A 16533-nucleotide genomic window follows, 5' to 3' on the forward strand; every position below is an offset into this window, starting at 1 on the left:
CCCTTTCCTCCCTGAGACACTGAGAAAAAGAGAGATGGGTGGAGTGGCCCTGTTGACTTTTGGGAGATGCTACAAGAGAGCAGGCAATGTCTTGTAACTCACATTTGGGCCAGAGTTTGCTCTGTATGGGTTGGAGATGCTCCACAGGAAAGGATGCTTATGAGTGATGGTGAGGGCGGCCTCAAATTGCACCAGAGGAGGCTTGGATTGGATATTAGGAAGAATTTCTTCACAGAGAGGCTGCTCAAGGACTGGAATGGGCTGCTCAGGGCAGTGTGGAGTCTCCATCCTTGGAGGTATTCTAGAGACATGTGGACATGGCACTAGGAGACATCATTTGGTGTTGAGACTTGGTAGGTCAGGCTGGTGGTTGGACTTAATGATCTTGAAGGTCTTTTCCAACATAAATAGTTCTATAATTCCATTATTTTCTCCATCTGCTTTTAATTTCCACAGCCAAGTGTTGGCCACAGGATAAGACGAAATACTGAAAACCAAAGTATTGTGATCTGCTGGAGAAGCTGCTGGTGGAGAAAGAGATCAGTTGTTCCTTTTCCATATCCATCTTTGATCTCCCTCTTTATAAGCTCGTGGGCATGATATCAGAGAAAAGCTGGTTCCAGAGTGGTCTGGATGCTCTGTTCTCCACCACGTTTAGGTGCGCATGTCACTGGCCTCCCTGGGACAAGGGAAATGATCTGGCTCCTAACAGAATGAAGTTGCTCAAGTATTATTGCAACACTGGAATGGGGTTATTCCAAGGGATGCATCATGCAAATATTAACTCGACTGCATTTGTGTACTTTTAAACTCTTCGACATGCAAGCATTAATTAACCACTTATCAGTCCTGCCTGATGCTTTCCCTCCAGTTAAAGTTAGATGTACCAGCCGGATCTCAACTGAGACCTGCAGTACAGGATATAAATTGTGAAAGTGCATGCAAACCCTTCATCCTGAGCAGCAATCAGCCCAGATCAAAGTCAAAGAATAGGATGTGAACCAATAAGATACCAAGCAGTGTGACAGGGGACATTGTCTTGTCCAGGTTTAGTGCAGCATCATTGCTGTCTTGCTCCTTTGTGGATGCCTGGATGCTAGAATCAGATTAACTTCTCGACCTAATGTTGTTCCATATGGAGAAAGAGAGCAAATTTTGACTGGTCCTCCCAAAAATGGCTTTGTAGTGTCCAGAAAAAGGAAAATAAAACAAAAAAACAACATCTCAAAGGACTCCATGGCTTCATCCAGCCCCAGATGCTGTCATTGCCAGGAGCTGTGGTCACCAATGCCTTATGAGGAGTGAGGAAATGGAGGGGCTGAATGGAGGTAAATGCATTATATTATCAGCAAGTTCAAAGGAAATGGTGATAAGACAAATTGTTTTTAAAAATAATTGCCATTTTAATGGTCGAAGAGTGCCAAAGATTTTTCTCAAAAGCACAACTGAAGGAGAGTGAATCAAAATAAAGCTTTCTGCTGATAAAAGCACCAGTATTTCTAGGACTGCGCATAGAAGTCCAGCTTGCTGTGAGATTATTTTGATTGAAATAAAGCGATCGGGTGCCAGATGGATACTTGCAAAACAGAAGCATGGCTAAAAGGGATCTTCAAGAGCAGAGTGATGTTCCTTGCACCAAAATCCCTCTGGAGATGTTCATGGCTCCATTAAGGGAACTGAGCCTGTGACATGGAGCTCACTCTATGATAGTGGGCTCAAAACCCCTGCACTTCTATTCCTGTGCCCTGTGATTGCCATCAAATCTATCTGCATTCAGCCAGAGGCACCCTTCCCAAAATCAGGATGAAGAAGAACTGAAATTAAAGCAACTTAAGGGTCAGACATACCTTTGGAAGAGCTTCTTTTACCCTATTTAAGAAGAAGAAGGAGGAGGAGCTCAGCTAATACATATCATCTGCATGCCTCTGTCATCACGTATATCTCAGTGAAGCTCACAGTGATTTGGCTGTTTTGGTAGCAACCCTTGCTAGAGCTTACACAAAGTAGAAACTGGCAGTAGTACATGTGTAGATGGGATTTGGAGAAAGGTTTTCCTTGCAGTGAAAAGTTTTGCCTGTGTGATTGTTATATTGCATCTGGAGTGCATGTATTCCCAGGGCAGCACTGAGGCACTTAATCAATTTTAGAAGGGTGAAAAGCTACGAAAATACCCTGTTTGTTTTCATCCGTCAGCCTGAAATGCACGTAGGTAAAATGAAAGCAAAGGAACTTCTGCAAAAGGCAACGCAGCGCAGTCAGCAGCAGCCTGTGATGTGCAGAGCATCGTCCCAGCTGCCTCAGCCAGAAACCCCCAGGGACACCAACAAAACCACCTTCTGAATGCTTTGAATAAAACGACACTTTTAAAAGCACGAAAAGCCGGTGGGTTTAGGTACGTGCAGCCAGAAAATAAAACAAGAAGGCAAATGAGAATGAGCAGGCCGAGTTTCGGAGCTTCCGCCTGGTGCTAGATGCACACCCTGTGCAATCATCAGAGATGCTGCGATGAAAGATGGGGGCCCAGCACAAGTTAAAGGTGCCATGAATTCATTCTGAGTCATCACAGGCACCTGGGACCATTGAATTTACCCAGGAAATACTCCCAGGCCAAACAGAAGCATTAACACAGTTGTCCCTTTAGCATGACATGATCTGGTTGCGAGAAATCCTTGGTTATTAGCTTAGAAATGAGCCTTGCAATGGACAGCCAGGGGAATAAGTGGGAATAGAGGGACTGAATGAAGAGAGGGAATGTTTAGTTTAAGTACCAATTTTTCTCCTGGTGGAAGCGCTGGGAGTTGCTCACAGCAGCATGCTGACAAGATGGAAGACCAGCAAACATACACAAAACTCCACGTTGGCAGGGAAGAGGGCTGGGTCGCCTGCTGTACTTTTTCCATCTCTACCCTCAGAGCAAAGCATTTTGCTTTAATGGACTTCAAACCATCTATTTAAGTCACTTCTATTGCTCCTTGTGCTCCAGAACCGGAACGACATCTGATCTTTTAATGTACTTACCTTTACACTGCCCTTCAGAGACAGGAAAATGCCAGAAGTTGTTTTGCACATGGGAAACTGAGGCAAAAACAGACTAATGGCCTTAGTCACGGCTTGCAAGGTAGAAATGGGCTCAGAGTGCTGGTACAATTCAGCAACCAGAAGCAAGTAGAAGAAAGCAGTTTTTTCCTACTTTAGGAAAAATAATCAGATCTTCCCTCTCTCAGATGTGCTTGAGACAGATTAAAATTGAGCTTTCCTGGATCTAGAAGCTGTAAGTGCCATGGAATAGCGCTGACATTGGGTGGGATGCAGAGAAATGGTCAAAAACTGTACACGCTCCCCAGAGATGGGCAAATAATGTGACGTAAGTGCTGTGGCAAGGAGGGACACACTGAGGAGACTGTTACATCCTTGACCATCCTTTGGATAGAAAACAAGATAACCTGGTGCATTATGAAGACAAAGTGCAAAGGCACGTAGCTCTGCAGGAGGTTTGGGGCTGCCACATGGGTTTAACCCAAAGAAATCCTCTTCAGACCAACATCTGCTTGGTCTTTTTTGTGACATTTTGCTCTTCCCTGTTTTCACAGTGGTTACCAGGGCACATTAGTAGTCTTGGAGGACCTGCTGTAGGCCCAACAGCCGTGATGTTGCTTGACTTTGCAGCCTCTATTCACAGCCTTGTCTCAGATCTTTGCCCAGGAGAGATGATGCCTTGCTGACCTGTCTGTTTTGGAATCCATTGCATGCAGGGTTAGCCACAATTTCTGGCCTAGGCTGGGTATTGCTTGGTTGGATGTCAGCGGTGAATTTTAAGGTGTTGCCTAATGAGTGAATTCAACCAAATATGCCACGTGTACAAAAAGCCTGAATCATTGCTCCATCCTCTGCATGACTCTGCCTTCCTCCAGCTCATGAATTATGTCAGACTTCACGCAGTTTACCAACCATATTCTGGCACAGCAGATGTCCTGAGTTTTTCTGGGCTAGAGTTTGTTTTCTCCCCTGTAGCTGGCAGAGTGCTGTGTTTTGTATTTAGGGTGAGAGTAATATCAATAACACACCAGTGTTTCAGTTGTTGCTGAGCAGTGCTTACATGAAGCCAAGGACTTTCAGATTCTCATGCTGTCTGGCCAGCGAGGAGCTGGAGATGCACAAGGAGCTGAAAAGGGACAGAACCAGGACAGCTGACCCAAACTCACCAAAGGGACATCCCATACCATACAGCATCATTCTGAACAATAAAACTGTGGGGAGGGCTGCTGCTGCTTGGGGACAACATGGACAACAGTCAGCAGGTGGTAAGCAATGGCGTTATACATCACTCATTTTGTATAATCTTTTATCATTGTTATTATTATTATTATTGTTATTCCTTCACTTTCTGCCCTATTGATCTGCTATTACCTCAACCTATTAGTTTTTACCTTTTTCCCAGTTCTTTCTCCTGCCCCACTGGGGAGCAATGAACGGCTGTGTGGTGCTGAGCTGCCTGCAGGGTTAAACCACAACAGCAGAAAAATGATGTTGACAACTTACACAAAATACCTTGAGCACCTGTGAGTCACTTCAGTAACATCTTTCTCTTAGAGATATATAATAGCACAGTTGGATGCAGGATGATTACAGCCAGATTTCATGTCAAGTTACAGCTTGTATTATACCCATGCCCTCCTCAGCAAGCCCATCAAGGACATCGCTCTATGGCATATCCAGAAAACACCTGCCTCGAGAGCTCTGCTCTGAGCTGAGATAAAGACATTCTTCAGCTCCCTCAACAGAGCAGCTATTCACTTGGATGTTCTGCATGATTTGTCCAGCTGCCAGATTTTGAGCCTTGGTCTTCATCCAGGAGAAACAGATAACAAGTTGGGCAGCTTTAGCCTCCAGGCATCCAAGCGTGTGTTCCAGGTGTAGTGCTGACTAACCATCAGGAGCCACAACGTCCGCAGAGCAGAGGTCGGTGAAGGTTGCTCCGCAGATCCTAAGTAATGCATCAGGGTTCTTGAGCCCAGCCACTGAAGACCCAGCACCACGATGTGGGGATGCCAGCTTTCCAAGCAGATCCACTGCTCCGTCATCCCTGGTAGCCTTGTGATCGTGTGAAGGTCGACTTTTGGTGAGATCCCCAGGCAATGGAATCACACTGGGGGAAGGACTTTACTCCTGTTCTTTCTTTGCAGCTAGAGCAGGACAAGGTTCAGCGTCCAGACTGTTAACAAAACAAAATCATTCTGGGCAGTCTTTGCAAGTCAGCGGCGGCTGAGTTTTGGCAAAGAGTGCAGGGGCAAAGCCTGGCACAGCACCAGGCGGTGACGCGGTTGGTCAGCATCCTCTGCAGCCCCATGGTTGACCTTTTCTTTTGCGCAATAAGAAAGCAATATCCTTTCTCCGTCCCACAGGGACTTGGCCAGACCCTAGGCAAAGGAGCAACATTCATCTGCCCCAGCTTTAGGTGTAAACAGCGAACATCTACAGTCCTCCTCGTCACCATCAGCTCTCTTTAGTGACCCTCTTGTGGAGAAATGCAGTTGCATCTAGAGATTGGTCTGTCGTTTCTGATACCAATCTTAAGGTGAAGGCAAGCTCATCCCTGGAGGTGTTTTAGGCCAGGTTGGATCAGGACAGTTTCATCCAGTGCCTGATTGAGTGGTTGGCAACCCTGCCCCCAGCAGTTGGGTTGGAGCTTGATGTCTTTAAGGTCCCTTCCAAGATAAGCCATTCTATGATTCTGTGATCCAAATCAAGCTCCACTATTGTGTCTGACATTATAATGTTATGATCTATGTTTCTTGTGAATTACAAAGTTACTTCCTTGAGACACTCCACAATGGTTTGGGTTGGAAGGGACCTTTAAGACCATCTAATTCCAACTCCTCTGCTATAGGCAAGGACAAATAGTGTTTGTATCTATTGCAGTTTCCATATATTTAAATAAGTGATTACTTTTAGAGTAACCTATGTACAAGTAATAACGTTCAAAAATCTGTTGAGGTGGTACCATTAATTAGAAAGAGATTCCCATGAACCATTCCCACCTGGGCTCACCAGAAAGCAAGGCTTGTGGCTTCAGTTGTGTTTTGCCCCAAATACATCTCATACATCCTTCAGGGCAGTGTTTTCTGCCTCTAGCATGGTACAGATGACATTGGCCAACCTCCACTGAGCAGTGGAGCATCACAAAAAGGATGGGGTTTTTTGGCAGATGCTCTATTGGCATCCTTCAGTTTGGTTCAGATGTCTTGACTGTGTCACAGCAATGTCTGTTCTGCATTTCCACACCACACAGAGGAAGAGTTGAACAAGGGAGCCCAGCAGGACACTCATGGACCACATCTGATGTGCTGGGAAGTGAGCCCTCACGATTATGGTTTGTATTACAAAGTTCTGGAGTCACTGATGACATGGCAGGATCCAATGGCTGTAATACATCAGCTGCCCTTTTTGTTCAGATCTTATTGTCTTAGCTAATGTATTGATGAAAGCCTCACACTCTGACCTGACACCCTGCAATGGCAGGATCCTAAGAAGCACAGGATACAAAATGTTTATGTGCTTGTAGCAGGTATTACTAATTTCACTTTTTCCTCATTGTCCTTCATCTCATGGAATCATAGAATCATTAGAGCTGGAGGGGACCCTTACAAGTCATCTGGTCCATCTCCCTTGCAATGAACAGGGACACCTACAGCTCGATCACGTTGCTCAGAGCCATTTCCATCCTGACCTTGAGTGTCTCCAGGGATGGGACATCAGACTTCGGCTGTGATTTATTGATATTTCTGCAGTTATTTTCATCTCTTGAACTCTTCAGAGACCTTAAAGAAGCCGAATGTTGATTTTCTGATATCTCCGATGTTTTTTTGTGGGTTTTTATTTAAGGAGCTTTTGAGGAAGAACCAGGGAACATCCCTGAATCTAATCTGGAAATCAGATGCTCTGAAGCGTTCCCTCTTCTATTTGCCAGTAAGCTGAGGTAAGCTTCTCTCTCCTTTGGAGCAGTTAATGTTGTTGAGGGATGGAGATGTATGTTTTTTTAACTTCTAGGTAGCCCTTCAGGATAGGTCAGTAAATCACCCAAGACTTCCAGCTGGATGATGTATTACCTTCTTTTAATGTTGAAAACTGAATAAATCGGGTAGAATTTCTACAAGGAGCGTTTTGTGCAACTTCTGCTGAACTTTCAGCCAAAACCATTCAGCCATTTATAAGAACAACAGTGGGGAAATGTAAGGTTTCTTCCTCCATTTCAGAAAACATCTAAATATTTGAGCTTTGGAGTAGGATTGTCATGGAATCATAGAATCATTAAGATCAGAAAAAAAACCCACTAAGATCACCTAGTCCAACCATCATTGTTCTTTGGGTTCCAGTGAATGTGTGCCCATCAGAAACCATTTTCCAAACTTCAACTGGCCTGTGCTCAGGTGTGGTTTTTCAAATGACAGCTAAAGACTAAACCCCAAAAAGATGTGAGGGAAACCCCTGAAGCACTGAATGTCCTTTGCTTGGAGGCAGAGCAGGACTCCCTCTGTACTCCCTGGGCTGCTGTGGGATGTTGGGTCCATCGTCCAGTTCTGTAGGGTTCAGCAGAGAGCAGCAACAGATAAATGCTGATTAGCTGCTCATTAACAGAGCACAGCACATCCTGAGCACTGGAAGAGGCAGCCACTCTTTGCAAATAATAGCATGTGAGGGTGTCATTAAAGGCTATCCGGATGCACCCACACAAGCTGCACCACTGCAAGTTGAATGGATATTTTTAAGTCAGGGTTTTTCCCACCTTGTACTTGCTCATCTTTGGCCAGTGAGGGTGTTCTATTTCCAGTGTATCTGAATGTGAGCTCCTCTGTTATTCACACAATTTCTGCAAAGTAATACTAATCCTTAAGGATAAAGGAAGGTAAACATAGTCTACTCATTATTGAGTACCAACAGCAGTACACCCAGATACACCCAGAAGAGTTTTGGGGCCCTTGGACATGTCATACAGCCCAGGGTAGGGCAGAAGTTTCATGCTGCCAATCTCAAACCATTACTTCCAGCCTGCAGTGAGATCCCAAGCACCTATCCTATCACATACAAATATTTGCCACAGCAGCAGGAATAGCGTCATCTTATCTTTGCTCTCCATGCCAAACCACCACTCCGATGTCAAGGTGACCATGCAGTGCTTGCTCAGAGGGGATGAGATAACATTCCCATCAGTAGTGATGCCATTGCATTCCCTGTAATGGTCCCTCCCTATCACCCTCTCAGTCATGCTTTCCTGGCAGGCAGTCCAGGCATGGTATATAGCGATCTCCCAAATGGTATCAGGCAGGGCAATCAACTGGTGGTGGAAAAGTGTTCAGGGTGATTGCATGCTTCCTTACGTACAGATAAAAGCCAGCAAGCCAAGGCAGAGATTTCCAGCTCCTTCCTTCTCATCTCACCTTGTTCTTTGGCTGTCCATGGTACCATCCTTGGCCAATGGACTTTTCCCCCACCTGCTTTTTCCTTCATGGCTTTTGGCATTGGGTAGAGTCCTGCAAAACAGCAAGCCCCTTAAACCCTTCCTGAGTTCCCCTGCCTTCTGAGGACTTCAGGAAATGCAAATGTCTCTATGGACAGCTTTTGGCCTCAAGATGGAAATGTCCTCAAGTGGGAAACAGCTTCAAGTTGCATCAGGGTTTTTAGATTGGCTATCAGAAAGAATTTCTTCATGGAAAGGGTGTTCAGGCATTGGAACAGGCTGCTCAGGGCAATGGCGGAGTCTCTGCCATTGGAAGTATTTAAGAGATGTGTGGATGTGGCACTGAGGGATGTGGTTTAGTGGTAGGCTTGCTGGTGTTAGGTTGATAATTGGGCTTGATGATCCCGTGTCTTTTCCAAGCTAAATATTTCTGTGATTCTATGGCCTTGAGGTACTTAAAAGGAATAAATCTGTCCATCCAGGGGATAGGAGGAGAAAGCTTTGGGTTTGCCAAGAGCAAGCCTATATTTGGTGTGGCTGCTGCGTCCCAGACCAGCATCAGGGTCATTGTTGTCAGACTTGGTCTTCAGAGTTAATGAGATCAGCCTGGTGCTGTCTGCTGGTCCTTTCAGGGTGATACAACACATCATAGAGGGTCTCTGTGAGGTCTTTCAGCTGGAAGTGGGGTACAATCCTAAGTAACCACCATGGAGGTTACATGGGAACACTGGAAAAGCGTAACTTATCCCATATGCAAATACAGATTCTCAGAATTATAGGATGGTTTGGGCTAGGAAGAACCTTAAAGCCCATCTATTTCCAACTCCATCGGCTGGACCACCAGCCATCAGATCAGGCTGCCCAAAGTCCCACCCAGCCTGGGCTTAGACACTTCCAGGGATGGGGCACATACAGCTTATCTGGGCAGCTTGTTCCAGTGCCTCACCACCCTCTGAATAAACAGTTTCTAACATCTCATCTAAATCTCCCTTCCTTTACTTTTAAATCATTCCCCTTTATCCCCCACCTCTTCAACGGAGATCAATGCCCTATTTGTGGGACTACATTTAGGATTCAACCAGCTCCTGGCATCCCATGAGCAGAGCAGGGAGACATTTACTAGCAGATTGTCAGGGGTGGGCATGGAGAGCCACGTCCTACACAGCAAAGACGAACAGATTTCCTCCAAATACACAGAACCAAAAAGAAAAGTGCAGTTGTCCTCATGCACAGCCCCATTCCAAAGGCAATCCCTATCAAGGCTTCACAAAGTCACGTTTGTTTTCTTCCAGACTGCATATTTATTTGTTTCTCTTTGTAGGCAAAGAGAAATTTTATGATAAAATGTGATGTTTCGTGCCATCTTTGGTGCAAGAATTTCTTGCTACGTGATAAGGAGCTCTTACTTGTCTGGATGAGGTGCTATGAGAGATGGTTTAGTGCTTGTGGTAGCAATGGTAATGGGAGGATGGTTGGAGTAGATGATCTTGTAGGTCCTTTCCAACCTTGAGATTCTATGATTCTGTGATTCTACGGGGGGCAAAATGGAGCAGTACATTTGCAGTCCTCATCTGAGGGGGAAAGCGAGGCAAAATGCCTCCTAAAGGTTCAGAAAGCAGGCACAGGGAAAAAAAGAATGAAAAAATAAAAGTCACCCAAATCGATATTATCATTAAAATTAAAAACAAACATTATTTTTAACCTGCTTGTTCACATCTCCTGCTCTCCCGGGGTCAGCTGCTGAAATGGCTTCCAAGATTTCCCCTGGAACATGGAAATCCCCCTCACACAAACAATGGCACCGTTAGTCTTGCTGATTTTCTGCGAGCACAAAAACATGTTTGTTTCCAGCCGTGATCCACTGGGGGAATTTCCTCACTGATTCCGAGTTTAGGATTTTTATTTTTTTCTTTAATTTTTATTCTTCCAAAAGCCATTTCTGCCCGTTTTCAAGAACCTCAATAAACTACAATTACTGAGATTAAGAGTGTTATGCGTTACGTGGTTGGCGTCCAACACAGAAACAGACCCTGAATTGTGATCACTTTGGTGGAAACTGGCAGAAACAGCTGAGTGGAATGACCTCTTTTCCTGCAGTGTCTGAGAGTGTAAAACGAATGTGCCCTGTTTGGGACAATAGGTTTCCTTTGGCAGGAGCTTCGTGCTGATGGAAGCCCAGGCAGCTGCCCAAATTGCTGCTCTGCGTGACTACGGAGGAGGCCTGAGTGCAATGAAATAGGTGCCAGTTGACGGGAGAGAAGTTCAAGGGCATCTTCCAAAGGATAAATATGCCACGAGTCCACACAAACCCATGGTTATCATGCCAGAGACTTTAGGAGGAGGGATGGATGCAGCGATAGGACAAGAGGTGATGGCCTTAAGTTGTGCCTGGGGAGTTTTAGGTTGGATACTGGGCAAAATTTCTTCCCAGAAAGAGTGGTGAGGTATTGGAACAGGCTGCCCTGGGAGGTAGGAGGGTCACTGTCCCTGAAGGTGCCCAAGAAATATGGAGATGTGGCACTGAGGGACATGGTTAGTGAGCATGGTGATGATGGGTTGATGGTTGCACTAGATGATCTTAGAGGTTTTTTCCAACCTTAATGATTCTATAACTATGATCTCATTGATGAAGGACAAAAACATGCTAGAGTGCATCTCCATCCAAAGTGCCCCAGGTATGGCTCAACAAGAAGTATCTTCACCAGAGGGTGGTGGGCATGGAACAGGTTCTCCAGGGAACTGGTCAAGGCCCTGAAATGCTGGATCTCAAAAGACATTTGGACTATGCTCTCAGATATTCGATTTGGGTTTTACGTGGTCCAGTATGGAGCCAGGAGTTGGACTTGATCCTTGTGGGCCCCTTCTAATTCAGAATATTACGTGGTGCTATGGTTCCATTTTGCTGCTAGCCATCATGTGCCCTCTCCCCATGGTGCAGCTGCACATGGCTCTGCATGGTGCACATGGAGCAAATGGAGGGATGGGTGAAGATGTGGGCACAGCCCCAGCTCACAGCCCGGCTAAGCAATGGGGATGAACACGGTGTCCTTGTGAAACACAGGAGGGACATTCCTGAAGCTGATGCTGGGCTAGAAGGCATGGAGCTTGTGACTCATCTGAAAGATGATATGTCCTGGGGCGTGGAAGCTGCAGGAGGAGCAGCTTCCCAGCAAGAACACTTACAACTGCATCGCTGGAAAATGATTCCTGGTGCTGCTTCCTTGCACCAACAGCCCATGTTGCCTTTGTCCATAAGAACATGGGTGATGTGGAATCATGTCCAGATCTAGCAGGGATGGCAGCATGCCACCAGCGGGTAACAGATACCAACTCATCTCATTGAGACCTTTTGGAGCCAGACAAGTTGTAGCATTTGGAACTCCCAGTGATGTCTTTCCTTCCTCTAAAATTTTACTGCAGCCACCCTATCCTCACATTCCTGTTCTCGATGACATGTCAAACCCTCTGATCCCTGCCAAGGAGCTGAGTGTCAGCATGCAGAACATGCCATTCAAGCCGTGTAGACACAGAGCAGTCAACAATTAGGCTCTAGGAGGGTGCTGACTGCCTCAACAGAGGGATCTTTGAAGCACGAAAGATATGAAGCAAGCTCTGGCTTTTCTGAGAGCTACTGAGGTAAGGAGTACCGTGAAGACTCCTATGGGAGGAAGGAGCTCCTCTGTCATCCCTTCTGAGCTGGGAAGATGACAGCTATTCAATAAGGAAAGCTTTGAAACCATACTTCAAGTAACTTAGAGATACCCTGAATGACCCCAGGAAGAATACATAAGGAGCTGTATTTTCTAGAATGACTTGAAGGATATATGGAATTTCTTAAAACCATCACCAAGATCACATTCATATTAACCTGTGTGATCACATAGAAACACAGAACCGTAGAATGGCATGGGTTGGAAGGGACCTCAGAGATATCTAGTTCCAACTCCCTGTCATGGGCAGGGTCTTTGATCATCCACTGTAGAGTGGCAATGGCTGCAAGGTGGGTCTTTCCATTCCGGATGCTCAGTTGAGACCCAGCAGCTGATAAAAATCCCATTCTCATTCAGGCACCTACAACCACAAAGCATTGCAACAACTTCCACGCCTGCCTTAAAAATACTATAGAATAGAATCATTAAGGTTGCAAAAGACCTCTAAGATTATCTAGTCTAGCTTTCCATCTAACACCAATATTGCCCAATAAATCATTTCCCTCAATACCACATATATGCATTTCTTGACCACCTCCATGGACAGTGACTCTATCACCTCTCTGGGCAGCCTGTCCTCTCTTAGAGAAGCAATTTCTCCTAATATCCCACCTGAAATGCCCCAAGGGCAGCGCTCCCCACTCACTCCTGAGTTCCCATAGTCTGTGGTGGGACTGCAGGACAGTGATGAGTCCTCACCCCCTTTCTGGCTGTGAGGGGTGCCCCCGAAGTGCTGAGCACCCAGCTATATCCCAGTAAAAGTATCCATCCTGCTCATGGACCTGCTGCTATCCCCATGGTGGTTATCTTGTCATGCTCCAGACTCCACCAGCATGATGCTGCTACACTGTGTGGGAGGAAGGACTTAATGAGTGAGATCTGGAGAAAGGCAGATTTTGTCATGTAAATGATTCCTGTCATAGGACAGGATCTAAATTTGGATTCTGAGGCTGGGGCTGAGCAGAACAATCTCTGCTGTAGCATGGCAGCTGTCAAAGGTAGGGAGAAGCTTTGAATGCCTTCAGGAGTGATGGCTGGTGCCTTTTATTTCACTGTGGGGTACATTTCATCCTCTGTGCACATCTAGTGATTATATAGCGCTGGACAGGAATGATCCTGGGAGACAGGCTCTATTATTTCCCTTTCTTTTAGCGAAGGCAGCCAAAAAGCCCAAGTGCTTGTAGGCAATAAAAGGAGCCGTTATCAGGGACATGATTTGATCTTGGGATTTCCAAGATCCCAGGCCTGTGCTCAGGCCACGAGCCAATGTCACAACCTGTTTCTGTTTAGTATTTTCTTCCTCCACTGTTCAGTACTGCAGAGCATCTCAACAGGAGGCAGCACTTTCTGTTCTGCTCTGCCTGGTAATGGTGCCTCTCGCTGCATTTTCCTTCTGATGCTGCACCACATTCTTAAAACAACTTCTAGATTAAAAATAAAACCAAAAACAGTTCTTGTAGCCATGGATGAGGTCTCCAATAAGGATAAAATTTATGTCTGCGTTCTCTGGAGTCTCATAGGGCGAGAGACTGAAGCTTTGCTTGTAGGTGATGCCTTTGCAAGATCTCATGGCCACATCGATTCCCATAGGACTGCCATCATTCTGCAATCTTCCTTTTCCCTGCTGCTCCCCTTTCCCTTGCTGCCTCCTTTCATTAAACTTCCAGAGATCTTACACTTCTGAGTTCAGCATCTCTCCATCAGATTCAGCTGAAGTTGGCCAACAGGTTCACCAGCTGTGAGAGAAGATGAGGAGACCCAGACATAAAATAGGAACTTAAAGCATAGAGCTCAAAAGTGTAAGCCATGAACCTGTGGGCAGCCAAACAAACAGGGAATGGGGAGAACTCACTTTGGGAAGAGGCTGGAATAAATCCCATGGGTTGGATAATGCAAGCAGTCTTCCAGCAGTTGGGAGAAGTGCTAAAGTAATGGGATTCAGGGAGGTAAAGTCTTGAGCAATGGCTTCTTCAGCAGTTGTAGCTCGTTTTTATGCTTGTAATTATACATGAAGAAATCACAGTTTTTGATGGTGCTCTGCACAGTTCCGCCATGGGCACCATTCTAGAGCAGGCCTTGTTTAGATGGGTGCGTGTGGCTGCTCTGTGATGGACTGATTACTTAAACAGCTTCAGCTTCAATGCAAATCCCTCAGCTGTGAACATTTCAGTTATAAACTTGACATACAGTTTCTAAATGCCTGTAAAACCTGACCTAGACCAGTAAAACTCTTAATGAGCTAAAAAATCCACACCCACCCGAACACAAATCTTGGAACATGTAAGGAAATATGGGCAAAATGCTGCTGGCAGCATTTGCCTACATTTTGCTGAAGGTCTTTCATCACCTTTTGATTTTGTGATCCGCAGAGCAGTTCCACAGCATATTAAATCAAACAACCCGTCCCAATAAATCCTTTTCAGGACTAACAGCACTCAGGAGTAGGATAAAGTCAGCCTGATTGCTATGCCATCACATATAGCCATCCATCCTCTGCATCTGTAGGGTGTGCAAAGCAGCAATGATCTGGGATTATTTACCCTAGAGAAAAGGAGGATTAGGGGGGACCTCATTGCTTTCTATATCCACCTTGAAGGAGGTCTGTGCTGAGGTGAGGGTTGGTCTCTTCTCCCATGCAGCAAGTAATGGGACAGGAGAAAGTGGCTGCAGGTTGTGCCAGGAGAGATTTAGTTTGGATATTAAGAAAAATATATGCACTGAAAAGGTTAGGAAGCATTGGAATACGCTGCCCAGAGGATCAGTATAGTCCCCATCCCTGGAGGTATTTAAAAAAAGACATGTAGATGCAGTCCTTAGGAGCATGGTTTAGTGGTAGACTTGGTGGTGCTAGGTTGGACTTGATGACATCAGAGGTATTTTCCAACCTAAATGACTCTAAATGGATTCTAGAAATTCTGTGTGGGAAGTTTGGGTGTGAGTCTCATCCCATAGGAGACCTTTTTGGCTGCCGATAGGCTGAGCTCTAAGGTCATGCTGAGTTGCAGTGCAGGGAAGCCCCCTGCCTCTGTCCCAGCACTGCAGTTGAGCCACGTGCCAGGCTCCAGGACAGCATTTCTGGACAGCTCAAAGACAGTTCTCATTTTGAAGACCTCCTCCTGCCTTTGGCTCATCTCCAGGATGGAGGAAACAAATCAAATGACTCTTTGGCAAGCTGCAGCAAAGAGGAAATAATAAAGAAATCCTTGAAAATGGAAAAAAAGAAAAAAAAAAGAGAATTAAAAATAAGCACTATCATGAGCAAAGCTTAGTGCCATTTTATTTACTTATTAACTTAGTTTAAGGCTTCTGTCTTGGGTGAAGAACTGAATGCAGAAGGAAGCAGCACGCTCTCTGTATTCTTATGGACTCTTCGGGGCTGGAAGAATGATCCAGGGCTCAGGTGTGCAAGGAGCTGTACAGAGCCCAAGCAAAAGGATTGACCTTATCTCAATGGCCTCTTCTATCTTCTGCGCACAACACAGGAGACAGCAGATGGACTCAGATTTAAGGACAGATAAATGAATACGAGATTTCAGTGACAAAGCCATCTGTCTTGCCAAAGTCACCCACTTCTGTAGTCTGCGAGGCTTGGATCCACCCACTTGTGTTGTAGAGCCAGACTCTAAGCTCAGTGATTTTACTTACGGTTAAGTATGATGTCTGCTTTCCGGGTAGACAAATTGTGCCCTAGAGGTAAATGTTTCTCTGCATTAACTATAGCCGCAGAGGAGGATTTAGGTACTTCTCTGCATTAACTGCAAATACAGTGAGGATTTAGCTCTGATCTTGTCATCTATAGTCAAGATGTCCCAGGCAGATGCTCAGTGGTTTAGTTCTTTCCCCATTAGAAAGAACTTGGGTTGGTGTCTTGGACATGCCAAAAACCTTCAGGATACCCTCATGAGCTGACCCCATGGCTGGCACTCAGAAGGACCAGTCCTATGTCTTCTCACCCACTGCCACCTGGCAATGACTTACTCCTATTTTCCAAGCCCCTCTGGGAGCACAACCAAACGATCCCTTTGGTATTTTGGTTCCTCAAAAATACAACGTGATGCTCCACCTGGAAGAGAGATGAAGTATAATGTGTGCCCAGTTTGTTTTATGCTTTTGTGTTCCTGGGCATGAAGAACTAACAGGGCCATTGAATGTTCATCCTGGGCCAATGCCTCTGTCGAGCTCTGGAACACTGCAGACCGGCTGGGACCCTCTGATGGCACATGGGTACATAGGGCCAAAGGGAGAAGAGCTCTATTGTGGCATTAGAAACTAGGCAGCCAAGAATCCTTTGGGTTAAATTGTCTTTGCAGTGCAGTTCTCAGTCTTTGGGACCAGGAGCAAGCTCTGGACCTCGGACAGAGTCCCTAA

This window comes from Coturnix japonica, chromosome 1 (genome assembly GCF_054131305.1).
Source record: "Coturnix japonica strain WE chromosome 1, WE-NBRP24, whole genome shotgun sequence".
Lineage (NCBI taxonomy): Eukaryota > Metazoa > Chordata > Aves > Galliformes > Phasianidae > Coturnix > Coturnix japonica.